At 38.2% G+C, this 15,255-nt stretch overlaps 1 long non-coding RNA gene across 1 annotated transcript in view; it reads left to right on the top strand.

Moving 5' to 3' along the window:
• LOC122222739 overlaps window positions 1-3,857 on the top strand; it is a 56,257-nt gene extending 52,400 nt beyond the window's left edge. The window contains exon 4 of the long non-coding RNA XR_006203832.1: window positions 3,193-3,857. This is a non-coding gene — a long non-coding RNA (uncharacterized LOC122222739). The remainder of the gene's footprint in view (window positions 1-3,192) is intronic.
• Window positions 3,858-15,255: the final 11,398 nt, after the last annotated feature.

Genomic DNA, 15,255 nt, shown 5'->3' with positions numbered 1-15,255 from the left:
CCATTGATACTCCCTACCTGAAAAATTACGAGAGGAAATCCTTCAGCACAAAAATAGGAATCCAAGGCATCAGGTTATACAATAATGATATCAACTAAGTAGAACCAGAAAAAAAGGAAGGAAAGATTTAAGCAGCAAAGTTTTAATGTCATAGGATTTGGTTTCCTTCTAAATTAGTCCAATCACAATATTTGGCTTATAGTTAATAATACGTATGTAATTATAACATCATACATACGGTTCATTGGCTTCATTTTGGGGTATCAAACAATGTGCAAAGTACAGGAGACATATTACAGAGTAGCATGTGAATGTCATAAGCCTTAACAATTTAAAAATCACGTGGCAGAGTATAAACCTCAGCCAACAAATTCAAGTATGTAAGAAATAACACTTTATTTCCTACACTTCAATTCAATGTCTGCCTCTGGGGAATATCCTCTTTATTCCCCCCACCTTCCCTCTAAGACCTGCTTGATGGGAAATGTAAACAAACATTTTTGAGATTTCTCTCCCCTGGGTCCCAAAAGACACAGTTACCAAAGCCTCAGAGAGAAGGGGGACACTCTAGTCATCAGTAATCTGTACTCAGGTAACTCAGAGCCTCAACAAATGGTTGTTTCCCATGCAGCAGATCCCTGCTCTTTTGGGGTCCCACATGTGGTATGGGAGTCCTAGCTGAGGTTGAGAAGCTTGTGCCAGTGTCCTGCCTTTCCTATATATCTGATGCCACCCTCCCAGGGCTCCACCATGGAGCAGTGTTTGAGTCTCACACAGCTTCTCACTACCACCTTCATGAAATCTCAGGGAGAAGCCTCTCCCACCTCTTCTTTCTGTTAAGTCATCAAGCTCCCTTTCTCAAATCCTATGCAACTCAATGAGTTTAAGCTTATGGAAAATAAAAGCCAGGAAAAATTTTACAGGTTAAGTCTGCTTTCCTCTCTGTCCTATGCCTCCCCTGAAGTGATAACATTCAGAGCCCATAACTTGCTTAAATGGAGAAATGGAAAAGGGAAAAAAACAAGTTAATATTATACAGTATTACTCAGGCACATTAATATAGCTGAGAAAAATTGGGACGTGGAAGTAGAAAGAAGAGTAATATTCTCAGGGCATCTGGGTGGCTCAGTCATTTAAGTGTCCGATTTTGGATCAGGTCATGATCTCGGGGTCTGTGAGTTTGAGCCTCTCATTGCTGTCAGCACAGAGCCTGCTTGGGATTCTCTCTCCCTCTCTCTCTGCCCCTCCCCATTCTCTCTCTCTCTCTCCCAAAAAACAAAACAAACAAGTCTCCTTAGTTTTATACAGATGCACAAATAATTTACCCAAAAAGAAACACTTGGGAAACAACTAGAATGAAACACTAACAAAAATTAACGAGGGTGACAAGGCAGGGTTAATGAGCATGGAGTCTTTCAAAAGAAGAAATCACCCAACATTTCATTTTCAGAGTCACAGAAAAATTCATCCAGTAAAACCATTTCTAATAATCTATTCCAGCATTCTGTTAAGTTCAATCACAGTTCCTATATATACTCTCTATCAATATAAATCACATTACATATTTAGTCATGAAATCTCAACTTCATGTAACAAATACACATTAGTCCTGAATACAAGAAAGTATATATTATAGTCATTAAGAATATAGACTTAGCACAGGCATCAGAGTGTAAATCCCTTCAGGAACTGGGCAAATTCCTTTACCCCTAGCTCTCATTTACTTCTGTAAAATAGTTACTTACTTACTGGATGCTAGTTATTGTCCACAGAAATTTATTATCAGTCCCCTTTTAGATACCAAATGTCTATCTGACACATTAATTGCAAACATTTCACCACTCCATTACTTTTATCTTTATCTTTATCTTCTTTTGTGCAAATGTTTCTCATTGTACATCTATGTATTTCAATTTTTCTATTTTTCCACAAATGATTTCCTTTAATGTTTCTATAATTTCTAAATTATTGGAGCCCTTGATACTCAGTAATTCCCCCACTGGGATTCTCTCCCAGGAAATAACCAGAAATGTGGTAACACTGAAAGGGATCACACTCACAAGGAAGTGGCAGTGGCGAGGAGTGACAGGTGGTGGTGTAAATGCATACATTTTGCATTGTTTAACAAGTATTTTTACTTATGTCAGTTTTAAAAACAGTTTTGAAAAATTATATCACTGTTTCCCCCATTGTAAAGACTAGGGAAATAAGGGGAGGGGGGGAATGTTGTGATATAAAAGAAAAGCTTGAATAAAACTTGACATTTTAAAATATGTTAATTAAAGGATTATGTATAATGGGAAAATTAAAAATAGCTTACCTAGCTAAGAAGAAGAAAATGGTTAATTTGTAATCTATAACATATATAAAATACAATAAATTATGCAGCAAGTAAAACATTTTCTTTTAAAGAAAGAAGTGGGTTTTACAGATATGTTTTTTTTTTAATAACTGAAGCTTTTAACATTTAATTAGATCTTCAGGGACATATAGTTAGATTGAGCTATTCACAAGAATTTTTAAACTATTATTTGTTGTATAAAAACTATTATTGGGGCGCCTGGGTGGCTCAGTCGGTTGGGCAGCCGACTTCGGCTCAGGTCATGATCTCGCGGTCCGTGAGTTCAAGCCCCGCGTCGGGCTCTGTGCTGACAGCTCAGAGCCTGGAGCCTGTTTCAGATTCTGTGTCTCCCTCTCTCTGACCCTCCCCCATTCGTGCTCTGTCTCTCTCTGTCTCAAAAATAAATGTTAAAAAAAAAAAAAAAGTGCTCACTAGGGGTGCCTGGGTGTCAGTTAAGCGGTTAAGTGACTGACTTTGGCTCAAGTCATGATCTCACAGTTTGTGGGTTCAAGCCCCATGTTGGGCTCTGTGCTGACAGCTTAGAGCCTAGAGCCTGCCTAAGATTCTGTGTTTCCCTCTTTCTCTGTCCCTCCTCCGCTTGCACTGTCTCTCTCAGAAATAAGCAAACCTTTAAAAAAAATTTTTTTTTTTTTAATAAAGTGCTCACTGTATGCCAGCAGCTATGCCAAGCTTTCTAGGTAGGGTATTTCATTACATTCTTACCACCTTATGAAATAGATGTTTTGATTATTACCCACATTAATGAAGTTTGAGAACAGAAACTGAGCAGCTCCAGGACTAGAGCCTTGTTGGTTGGACTCTAAAACTGCTTTCTACCCTTTACATTATAGATTTCTCTGGAATCAATGAACGATTTGTCTTGCTCCTTTATGTAATCAATTTCAAGATTTCAAGACTCCATGTCAAGATAAAGCCCATCAGATGAAGACCACCAGAAACACACTTGTACTTAAAGTTTGGTGTATTTACCTGCTGCTACTACAAGAGGAGCATAAGGCCTCTCCTGGACCCTGGGATGTCTGGGCACAAGACACTTGGGAGGAGCTTACCTTAGTGTTGGAGCCTGGTGTTGATGAATTCTGAAGAGGGAACAGGATAAGTGGGGATCAGCTCTGAATGTGTGATGTCATGAAGCAGGGACAGTTTAGCAACTGAGGTTTCTCTGTAATCTTTGTTCTGGAGGCAACAGGAACAAAGCAGAACAATGCATATCACTGGTTAAAAAAACAAAAAACAAAAAACTCAGTAACCACTCCAAAGGACAGGGGCTTGATAGCCAGAGGAGAAACATTGTTTACATGGCCTTGGCCTTCCGTTGGAAGCATTTTTGAAGTTCTGTTAGGAATATTCTATCCTGATTACCTGTTTCCTTTTAAACTACAATTTAAAAACCTCTTATCTGAAGCTCTTGGTTGGAAACTGAGGCTGCTTCCCTGGGTTCAAGTAACCCACAGAACTCAGATTTTTTTTTTTTTAACTATATTTATTTTTGTTGAATGAGAGAGAGCAGGAGAGGGGCAGAGGGAGAGGGAGAGAATTCTAAGCAGGCTCCACACTATAAGCACAGAGCCTAAGGCAGGGCTCAAATTCATGAACTGTGAGATCATCACTTGAGCCAAAAGTAAGTCAGACACTTAACTGACTGAGCCATCCAGGCACCCCAGGGCTCAGATCTCCTGAGTGGGAATGAGACATACCATTCTCACTGATATTTCAAATGGCAACATATCATATTTATAATATGACAGCATCTTCAAATAGAAATGTAATGCAAGTCACACATGCAATTTAAACTTTTCTAATAGCCACATTAAAAAAGAAACAGGTGAAATTAATGTTAGTAATAGGTTTTAACTCAATATATCCACAATTTATCTGAAATATTTCAACACAGAATATTAGATATTTTTCTTTTTTGTACCTCATCTCTTGAGTCCAGGATAGCAGCTCTCAATTTGGACTTTAGATTTTCATTGGAAAGCTTGATCTGTATTTAGATGCCATAAAATTTATAGTTGGAAAGCATATCCATATACCCAAGTTGTTACAAACATATCTAACAGCTTTCTAATAATTGGATGAAGTATGAATTCGCAAATTTAAATTTAAACTACTCGAGATTAAGTAAAATTAAAAATTCATTTCTTAGTCACCCTAGTTACCAGTTCAGGTGTGCAAAAGCTGCATGTGGCTGGTGGCAACCACTTTGGACAGCTCAGGTCTGGGATTTTAGAGAATAAGATTTCTCATTACCATGCCCTTGACAGTAACTAACAAAAGCAGATTTTACAGGTTCAAAATTATCCTTAGCTCTTTTTTCTCCCTATTTTTAGAGGCCACTTGTAGGCAACCAACTTGAGCAATGGAAACCTGACTAAGGTAGAAGGGCCCACAGTGACCACCAGGCTGAATGCCAACAGGGCCATTAAGTGACCCACCTCAAAACAGCCATAAGCCCTAGCTGACCAATGGGTTACTTACATGGACACCGTTATCAAAAAAGGAGAATTCCGTATGTTCCCATACTTCCTTACCTTCCTCTTTTTATTTTTAAAATTTTTAATGTTTATTTATTTTGAGAGAGAGAGAGAGAGAGAGAGAGCATGTGCGCGAGCACAAACGGGGAAGGGGCAGAAGAGAATGAGAGACAGGATCCTAAGCACTGTGAGATCGCGACCTAAGCCTAGAGTCCGCTGCTTAACCGACTGTGCCACCCAGGCACCCCATCTCACCTGCCTCTTTTAACTACAGCTCCCCCTCACACACACTGCCTCTTGGCAGACAGTCTCTGCTTTGTCGTCCTGCCTGCTGCTCCCTTGCAGTGTGTTCAATAAACTTCTAACTCCTTTGTTCTGCCTTCTGTAAATTCTTTCACTGCCCTTGCCACCAGCCTCCACTACATCGAGTCATCCCACATTTGGTGGTCCCCACCCAATCCGGAGACCCCACACTACTCCCTCCTTTTTTGGAAACCACAAATTCTCTGCCACACTAAATTAACTCTTATTTTCTTAGATTCCAGTTTTTCTCTTCAGCTGCAGGGCAGGCTTAGCCACCTTAAAATGAAGCTCAGGGCTGCTGATCAGCCCTGTTTTCCCCCCTTAGCAGGGATTCCTTCATCATTGTGAACCAGAAGCATTCTCTCCTACTTCCAGGTATATCACTAAGAGCATAAAGGAATTATGAAGAAGTTTTTCAAAGCTCTTCCTGAAATTGGATACCATTACAATAAGATACACTTCAGGGTCCCTGGGATAGAAATAATTAGAAGTACCCTGAGTCAGCATTAAAGACTTTTGCCAGATTAGGGGCAGCCTTCCTGTCTACCTCAGTCTGTTAGGATAAGGCCTCAGAGATCAGGTATGTTTGTAACTCATGATGACTTAACAGGGGGAAAAGTAGACCCACATTCATGTTTCAGTTCTATCTTTCACTAAATAGGAATCATTGGTAAATCATTTCAATTGGCATGTTTTCTGAGGTGTACCCTGACATTTACTTCAATATTGCATGAACATCTTTAATTTTCAGAATATGAGAAGCCAAAGAAAAGCATTGGTATGATCTTTTTGAGAGACAACATGGTATTCTAGAAAGAGCATAAACACTGAAGTCAGAGAGGTGTGGATTCAAATTTGTAGTCAAGTAGTCAAGACATTAAGAAGGGCTATCCCTTTAAGATGGACCAGTAGGGTGGCTTTAAAGTGGGGACTTGGAGTAAAAAACCAGTTACAGTAGCAGACTGCTGACCCTGCAGTGCTCTGTTTTAGGTCAGGATTATATTAAAATGTATTAGATTTACCCTGAAGAAGTTTTGTGTAAAGTTACATTTTATATAGCATGTGTTCCCATGGTGTGTGTATGGGGTGGGGGTGGGGGGTGCGTGTGAAACGGGCTCCAAATGCAAGCCTAAGGATTTTAAGGTCACTGAAAGGAATATTCTGACATCATTTCATGTTCCCATTTAAACTATAAGAAACTATCAAATAGTCAATACAAATGCTCTTTGCATGTTCACTGAAATACATTGGCTTGCAGCGCTCCATTTACTATTGCAATTCTATTGACTGTAAAACTTGAATATCTTATTTTTAAACAATTTTATATTACAAACTGATTTAGGCTCACTGCAGAAAAATTAGGAAAATATGTAAGCAAAGAAGAAAATGAAAACTACCTCTGGATCTAGAATTCTGGCATTTCCTTCAAATACTTTTTCTTTGTCCACTTTCTCTGTGTGACCTGGGGGAGGTTACTTCAAGGCAAATGACTTACTCCTCTGTTTCTCAGTTTCCTAACCCTAGCTACCTCATAAGGTTCTTGTGAGGATTAAATGGGTAAAGCACTTTCAAAGCAGTGACTGCAGCATAGAAAGAGCTTATTAACCAAGAGCAATCGTTATAATTAAGTATAGATATTTTATTTTCCAAAACTGGATTAAAACTCTATAGTTCTGGATTCTGCTTTTGAAAAATTTTCATTACTTTGATAGTACTTTCCCATCTTTCTTTTTTTAATGTAAATTCTTTTAAAGATTTTATTTTTTTAAGGTTATTTATTTATTTATTTTGAAAGCGAGAAAGAGAATCCCCCACTGGAAGTGCAGAATCTGATGTGGAGCTTGAACCTATGAACCATGGGATCGTGACCTGAACTGAAACCAACAGTCGGTTGCTTACCTGACTGAGCCACCTAGGCACCCCATAATGTAAATATCTTTAAAGGCCTCATTGATAAAGCTATTGCTCCATGGAGCAGCAAAATCTTCTTCTTGGAAGAATGGTTTTGAGATTTTTATGGAGGACAGTTCACCAGTATCCAATTGAGACTGTACTCATTTAAAAAAAAATGTTTATGGGGCGCCTGGGTGGCTCAGTCGGTTGGGCGGCCGACTTCGGCTCAGGTCATGATTTCGCGGTCCGTGAGTTCGAGCCCCGCGCTGGGCTCTGGGCTGATGGCTCAGAGCCTGGAGCCTGCTTCTGATTCTGTGTCTCCCTCTCTCTCTTCCCCTCCCCCGTTCATGCTCTGCCTCTCTCTGTCTCAAAAATAAATAAAAACGTTAAAAAAATTTTTAAAAATGTTTATTATAAAATATGAAAGAACTATGATTTTACAATTTTTTTAACATTTATTTATTTTTGAAGGAGAGAGACTGAGCAGGGGAGGGGCAGAGAGAGAGGAAGACACAGAACCCGAGGCAGGCTCTAGGCTCTGAGCTGTCAGTACAGAGCCCGACAGGGCTTGAACTCACGAACCGTGATATCATGACCTGAGCTGAAGTCAGATGCTTAACTGACTGAGCCACCCAGGAGCCCCTAACCATGATTTTTTTAACATTTTATATATTTTTGAGAGAACACAAGCGAGGGAGGAGCAGAGAGAGAGGGGGACAGAAGATCTGAAGCAGGCTTGGTACTGACAGCAATGAGCTCAGTGCGGGGCTTGAACTCATGAACCATGAGATCATGACCTGAGCCAAAGTTGGAGGCTCAACCACTCAACTGACTGAGCCACCCAGACACCCCTAAGAACTACTCTGATTTAAAAGACTGATAATAGGGGCGCCTGGGTGGCTCAATCGGTTAAGTGACCGACTCTTGATTTTGGCTCAGTTCCCAGTCTCAAGGTTCTTGGGATGGAGCCCCAGCGTGGAGTCTGCTTGGGATTTTCTCTCCCTCTCTCTCTGCCCCTCCACTGCTAGTACACACGTACTCTTTCTCTCTCAAAATAAATAAATAGACATTAAAAAATATAAAATACTCAGAATAGCACAATGTTCAAAGGTTATTGGTGTGCATTAAAATCTCACTAAGTTTAGTTTAGTCATTAGCAGCAACACTCACTAAGCAATTGATGTTTAGCTGATTAAGTGATTGCTTAGCTAAAAAACTTGATTAATGCTGCATGGGATCACCATAGTTCCTCTGGATTTGTTACAAGGTGTTTACAAGTTCTTCACCACTGGAAGAACTATTTGAAGGCAAGAACTGTATCTTACTCATTTATGTTGTACGCAATGCTTAAATACAGTACTTAGTATTTAGGGCTCAATGAATGTTGAATTAAATTTTACAAGAATATTTAAAAGATAACCAATTATCTAAATTTGGTGGGTTCTATACATGACTTTTTAATGTTTATTTAAAAAAATTTTTTTAATGTTTATTTTTGAGAGCGAGAGAGAAAGAGTATGAACAGGGGAGGGTAGAGAGAGAGGGAGACACAAAATCTGAAGCAGGCTTCAGGCTCTGAGCTGTCTGCATAGAGCCTGACATGGGGCTTGAACTCACGAACCATGAGATCATGAGCTGAGCCGAAGTTGGATGCTTAACTGACTGAGCCACCCAGGTGCCCCATCTATAACCAATTTTTTAAGGTAAATAAATACAAATTAATGCTACAATGTGGTTAATTGCGGGTTGTCGAGCTCCTCCCCGCCATCCTCCCTGTTAGAAGGTGGAGCAAGGACAGTAAAATATCCTCCAAACTCCAGGAAGTATCCTCCAGTCTCCAGGAAGTTACTTTGAGACTGAAAAATGATGCAAGCCATTCCATCCAGTTTAGACTTTCATCCAGGGTAACTTACAGATGGGGGTTGGGGTGGGGGTGAGGTGGAATCCAGTGGGCAAATGATCCAAGCTCCACTCAGTTATTCTCTGTCCAGTCCTGACCTTAATCCCCAGCGTTTATAGAGAGAAGGGCACGGTGGTGAGGTCACAGGATAGTTACCTAAAGTGGCACCTTTTGTGTGCCAGTTTAGGGAAGATCAGAACAAGACTTCCAGCCTTGTGGTCAGGGCTTACATTACCCCCAGGGACCTGGAACACAAAGGCCTGAGGGAGGTCATTTCAGGGCATGGACAAGATGGAGGGCCAAAGACGGAGTTATTGCTGTCAGGACTCCTACACTACCACTCTTTACCACTTGATCAATACTCCTACACTGCAACTCTTTACCATTTGATCAATACCCTTTTATGGTATTAAAAATAGTATGCAAGTGGAGTGGAGGAACACATGCTCCACTTTCCAAACTATATCAACACATTGAGATCTTATCCTCTCCAAGCCTCCAAATAACCACTGAACATGTCTAAAATATAGTCTCTGATCTTTCTTAAGATTGACATTGTGAAAATAATTTAACACATTTGTAATTGTAAAGAAACAGCATCTTGCTATTAAACATTTTGAAGAAAAGAGGAAAGAAAAAAATCTTCTCCATCTCCTCTTTAAAATGGCCATAATTTTGCTATATTCCTGTCCAGTTTTTCAACAGTGAACAAGCGTTGTACATTTCATTAACACTAACGCTACGTCACATGCATTTTTCTGTGATGTTTGGCTTTCATAGTTATGTTTTTAGTGATTGCATGTTATGCCATCAAACATATTAGACTGTTTACTAAACCATTCTCCCATTGTTGACATTTAAATTGCTTACAGTTTTTCATTGGAAACTGCTGAACATCTTTAAGCATATGATTTTGTGATAAATCATCAGATATGGCATTTTGGGGTCAAAAGGCTCTGAAGTTTTTATGGTTCTTAGCACATACTGTCCAAGTACTTTCTAAAAAGATTATATTAATTTACAGTGTCATCAGCTATGTGAAAGTAATTCCCCATTTACACACCTGAATTCATTGTTATAAATATGATCTTGGCATGATTTCCTGCCACATAGAAGAAAATCACCAATTTATTTATAGAATTCTTTCTTCTGTATATGTGTATTCATTTACCCTAAAATATATAGTAATGGAATTTTGACATATTTTTTATTTTATTTTAATTTATTTTATTTTTGGAATTTTGATATATTTTTAAGTGACACCATGACCTCTTTTCTAAAGCCTTTTTCTTGACAGTTTTTTATTTCAGGATTTCTGAAATTACAAAAACTGCTGATTCATTAATTTTTAATACTGAGATATCATTCTGATTTTAAGTCATCATTATTTTAATTTAAAATGCATCATAAATGTTACACAGTTAAAGTTTATAGAAAGAACAATAATTTGCAAACTTGTACTTATTAACTTAAAAATATTTCTTTAACTGGGAAGATGGTGTCCCTCTGATGGTAAAAATCTCAACTAACTGAGGTATCTTTGCCAATTTATGCAGTTTAACCTAGAAATGCTTAAATAGAACACAGATAAATAAAATTTCATATAAATCCAACTACTCATTTTGTTCCAGATGTTCTATTCCCTTCTATCCCTATCTCATTTGTTGAAACTACTAGCATGGTTTACGAATTTGTTAAAAGGAATAATTACCCTCAGACAATCACTCTTAATTTTTTTTAACATTAAATCATTTTTGAGAGACAGACAGAGACAGCGTGAGTGGGGGAGGGGCAGAGAGAGGGAGACACAGAATCCCAAGCAGGCTTCAAGCTCTGAGCTGTCAACACAGAGCCCAACGTGGGGCTTGAACCCATGGACCGCGAGATCATGACCTGAGCTGAAGTCGGATGCTTAACTGACTGAGCCACCCAGGTGCCCCACTCTTAAAAAACATAGATCTCCCAAAGACACTGTATCAGAAGAGCCCACCTACTCATTTTGTGAATATAGTGTAAACAGATTGTAATTTTACAAACATCACTCTTTTTTTTTTTTTTTGCCAATTAAAAATACTTTCACAACAAAAGCAGGTTTTATCTATATAGAACTTTAGAGTTTTCAGAACATTTTCACATACATTTTTTTTTTTAAGTAGGTTCCATGCCCAGCATAGGGCCCAATGTGGACTTGACTCCATGACCCTGAGATCAAGACCTAAGCTGAGATTGAGAGTCAGGTACCCAACTGACTGAGCCACCCAGGCACCTCTCACATGCATTATTTCCATTTCACTTTCAACACAACTCTGTCCAGTGTGTATGTAGAGAGACATTAATACTCCCATGATTTGTATATGGGAAAACGAAGGTTCAGAACCATCAAGGTTCAGGTATCATTTGCCCAAAGATAAACATCTCATCCACCTAATCACAGGAAAATTATGGGGCTTCCTCCTGGGGTATCTACATTTGCTGAAAATTTCAAGAGTAACACACCACTTTAATATTAAAATAAATTCCATATGGACTTCACATTTTATGAAGAAAAATGCTTCAAGATGACTTTTAAGGAAAACCATGGGAGTTTGACTAACTTTAGAATGTGATACACCACTCTGGGCTACTTCCTCAGACCACTGGAGATACCACCCATACTTCTCTACCCTTACCTCTGTGCAATGGAAAACATTTAAGAAATATAACTGAAACCACAGACATGAAGCAGAGGTGAACTGTCCCACTGATATTTGTCCAAATTCCTGAACCACTGACTCAAGAGCAAATAAAGCGGATATTGTTTTATGATACAAACTTTGGGATAATTTGTTACACAGCAGTAGGTAACTGGTATAGTCCCTTTTGTATATTATTATTCATGACATTATTTGTGTGTCTTTTTTAAATCAATTGTATTAAGTTTTATCTATGCTAATTTTTACAAAGAATCAAGTTTTAACTATGTTGATTTTTTTTAATGGTGTTGATTTTCTTATTGTACCTTTGCCTTCTTTTTCATTGCTTTCATTTTTTCTTTCATTATTTCTATTTTCTTTTTTAATGTTTATTTATTTTTGAAAGAGAGAGAGTAAGTAGGGAGGGGCAGAGAGAGAAAGAGATACAGAATCCAAAGGAGGCTCCAGGCTCTGAGCTGTCAGCACAGAGCCCAACGTGAAGCTCAAACTCACGGACTGAAAGATCATGACCTGAGCCAAAGCCGGACATTTAACTGACTGAGCCACCCAGGTGCCCCATATTTTCTCTTTTCCTTTTAAGTTTATTTATTTTCCTTTAGTAACCTCTACAACCAACATAGGTCTCAAACTCATGACCTCAAGACCAAGAGTCTCATGTTTCTCTGAGCTGGCCAGATGCCCCTGTTTCCTTCTATTTTCTTTGGCTTTGTTGTTTTCTTTCTAGTTTCCTAAGAGGAACACATAGCTTATTAATTTTGAGATTTTCTTTTTTTCTACCCTAAGCATTTTCTTTTTTCTACCCTAAGCATTTTCTTTTTTTCTACCCTCCATCATAAGTTCTTCTTAAACCAAGGGTTATTTTTTAATATTTTATTTTTTTAAGTTTATTTATTTTGAAAAAGAGAGAAAGTGAGGGGCAGAGAGAGAGAGAGAGAGAGAATCCCAAGTAGGCTCCATGCTATTCGCACACCACATGAGTGGAAACCAAGTTGGATGCTCAACTGACTGAGTCACCCAGGTGCCCCTAAAGATTCTATTTTTAAGTAACCTCTACACCCAATATGGGGCTCAAACTTACAACCCCAAGATCAAGAGTTGCATGCTGTATGGACTGAGCCAGTCAGGTGCCCCAAAACAAGTTATTTAACAGGAATTTTTTAGTTTACTTTTTGCTCTAACTTTATAGGATATCTATTCTTTGAAGTTTGTTGAAGTTTTCTTCATGGCCTAGTATGTGATCATTTGTAACTGTTCCATGTGTACTTGAGACAAATACGTATTCTCTGATTGTTCCTTGTTCATTTGGTGAAGTTTGTGAATTATTTTGATCAGATCTTCCACATATCCTTGCTAATATTTTGTCTGTTTGGTCTATCAATAATGACAGAGGTGTGTTGAATCACTTACAATAAAGTGGGTTTATCAGTTTTTTCTGTAGTTCTATAAACTTTTACTTCATCCATTGTGAATCTATTTTATCAGATGTATACGTATTTCAAATTGCTCTACCTTGGTGAACAGAACCTTTTGTCATGACACTGTGACTGTATCCATCCCTAACAGTTCATCAGCTTTCTTTTTGGTTAGTATTTGCCTGACATAATATACACCATTCCTTTATTTTTCACTCTGTATCCATGTGCTTTGGGTATATATCTTACAAACAGCACGTATTTGGATCTTTATTTTTTTTTATTTATTTATTTATTTTTTTTAACGTTTATTTATTTTTGAGACAGAGAGAGACAGAGCATGAGCAGGGGAGGGGCAGAGAGAGGGAGACACAGAATCTGAAACAGGCTCCAGGCTCTGAGCTGTCAGCACAGAGCCCGACGCGGGGCTCAAACTCACGGACCGTGAGATCATGACCTGAGCCGAAGTCGGACGCTTAACCGACCGAGCCACCCAGGTGCCCCTGGATCTTTAAAATCCAATCTATCTTCTGACTGGTGAGTTTATTCCATTTATACTTACTGTAATTTTTGATACATTTATAACTTTTTCTATCATTTTAATTTGTAATTTCAGTTTATCCCATTTTCTGTGTCCTACTTTTACAAAAGTACCATATGTAAAAGCCCCTTATTAGATGAGAATTTTAGTACAGCCTCTTATCCCTGTTTTCTCTTTACTCTCATCTTCCATATCTTGATATTATCTAGAGACTTTCATCCTAGGTTATTGTGAATATATGTTCCCTTTCTTTTCTTCTTAGCAGTTTTTAAACAGCAACAAATATTTCTAATATATTTTCTCACTTTCAAATATCTGTTTTTATTTTTCTCTAGGTATCTCCAAGAGATCTTATTTGCTGCTATATAAGAGCAGGCTCATTTTGTCCCAAGAGCATGGCAGAGGAGAAGTGAAGCCAAACTCTAATAATTTCCTATTTTATCCTCCACTGTCTTCTGCCCCAAGCTATATCCATCTTCTCATAAACACCAGTTCAGAAGATCCACATTGCCCCCCAAATTTCTATTTCCTTGGTATTTGGTGTTTACTAGGTACCTTGGCATATTTTCCTCCTCTGTGGCTTTGAGGTTGATCTTGGAGGAGAGAGCCAGCAATTTTGCTTTGTCAGCATCTTGGTAGGAAGCAGAACTGGAACTAATTATTTTATTTAATCTTCCCAACATTCCTAAGAGGTAGATAAGGAAATGGAGAGTCAGAGAACTTGCCCAATGTGAAGCTGCAATTTTAAACCCCATCTATTTGAGTCCAAAGCCTATGTGCTTTTCCATTCTCAAATCAACATTGAAATAAGCCATATATTCTGACTCTGCTACTTAATTAGCTGTGGGATCTAACACAAGTCATTAATCTTCAAAGTCCTTTCATCACTAAAAACTGATTTTTCACTTATACTCTCTGCCTGTGTTTCAGTAATTCCCAGTGAAGCTTCAATTCATTCCAGTATGGTTTCCTGCCACAGTTTTTCAGCTGAAATTATTTTCACTAAGATTGCCAATTTCAGCCTTGTTGCTAAACAGATTGCACATGCAATGTTGTGTCCCTCCTGTATGTTATGTTTTGTTATATATTTCTTAATGCACCAAAGTACTACAGTTTTAGTTAACTCAGAAAATTACTTGAGGGTTTGCAGAGGGAACTCTTCTCACTAACAGCCACACTTACACGTCTCATTTATATGTGATGCTGGACTAGTGAGAAAGGTGAGAAAAAATTGGAGACATCACACAAAAATTAATTCTAGGGAGATCACAGACCTAAACATAAGAGCTAAAACTACCAAATTTCTATAAGAAAACACAGGAGAATAACTTCATGACCTTGTGGTAGGCAAGTATTTCTTAAAGAAACAAAGCACTGAAAATAAAAGAAAAAAAATCACAAATTAGACGTCATCATATTTAAAACGTTCTACTCACCAATGATGCTATGAATAAAATGAAAAAGCAACCAATAGAGTTAAGTTTTCTGTTCTTGGATTGGGAGGTTACAGATAAGCAATGGGAGGATGCTAGAATGATCCATGTGGTAATGGATTATAGTTGGAGATGTCAGCATGAACCCATGATTAATTTAATATAGATACAGATGGTTACATACAGAAATATTTATAGATATGTATATACATATCTTAGTATAGAAACAGGTATATTTCTT

This window comes from Panthera leo, chromosome B3 (assembly GCF_018350215.1).
Source record: "Panthera leo isolate Ple1 chromosome B3, P.leo_Ple1_pat1.1, whole genome shotgun sequence".
Taxonomy (NCBI): Eukaryota; Metazoa; Chordata; class Mammalia; order Carnivora; family Felidae; genus Panthera; species Panthera leo.
The sequence above is the reverse complement of the archived record's forward strand: the minus strand, read 5'-3'. Positions and strand labels throughout refer to the sequence as shown.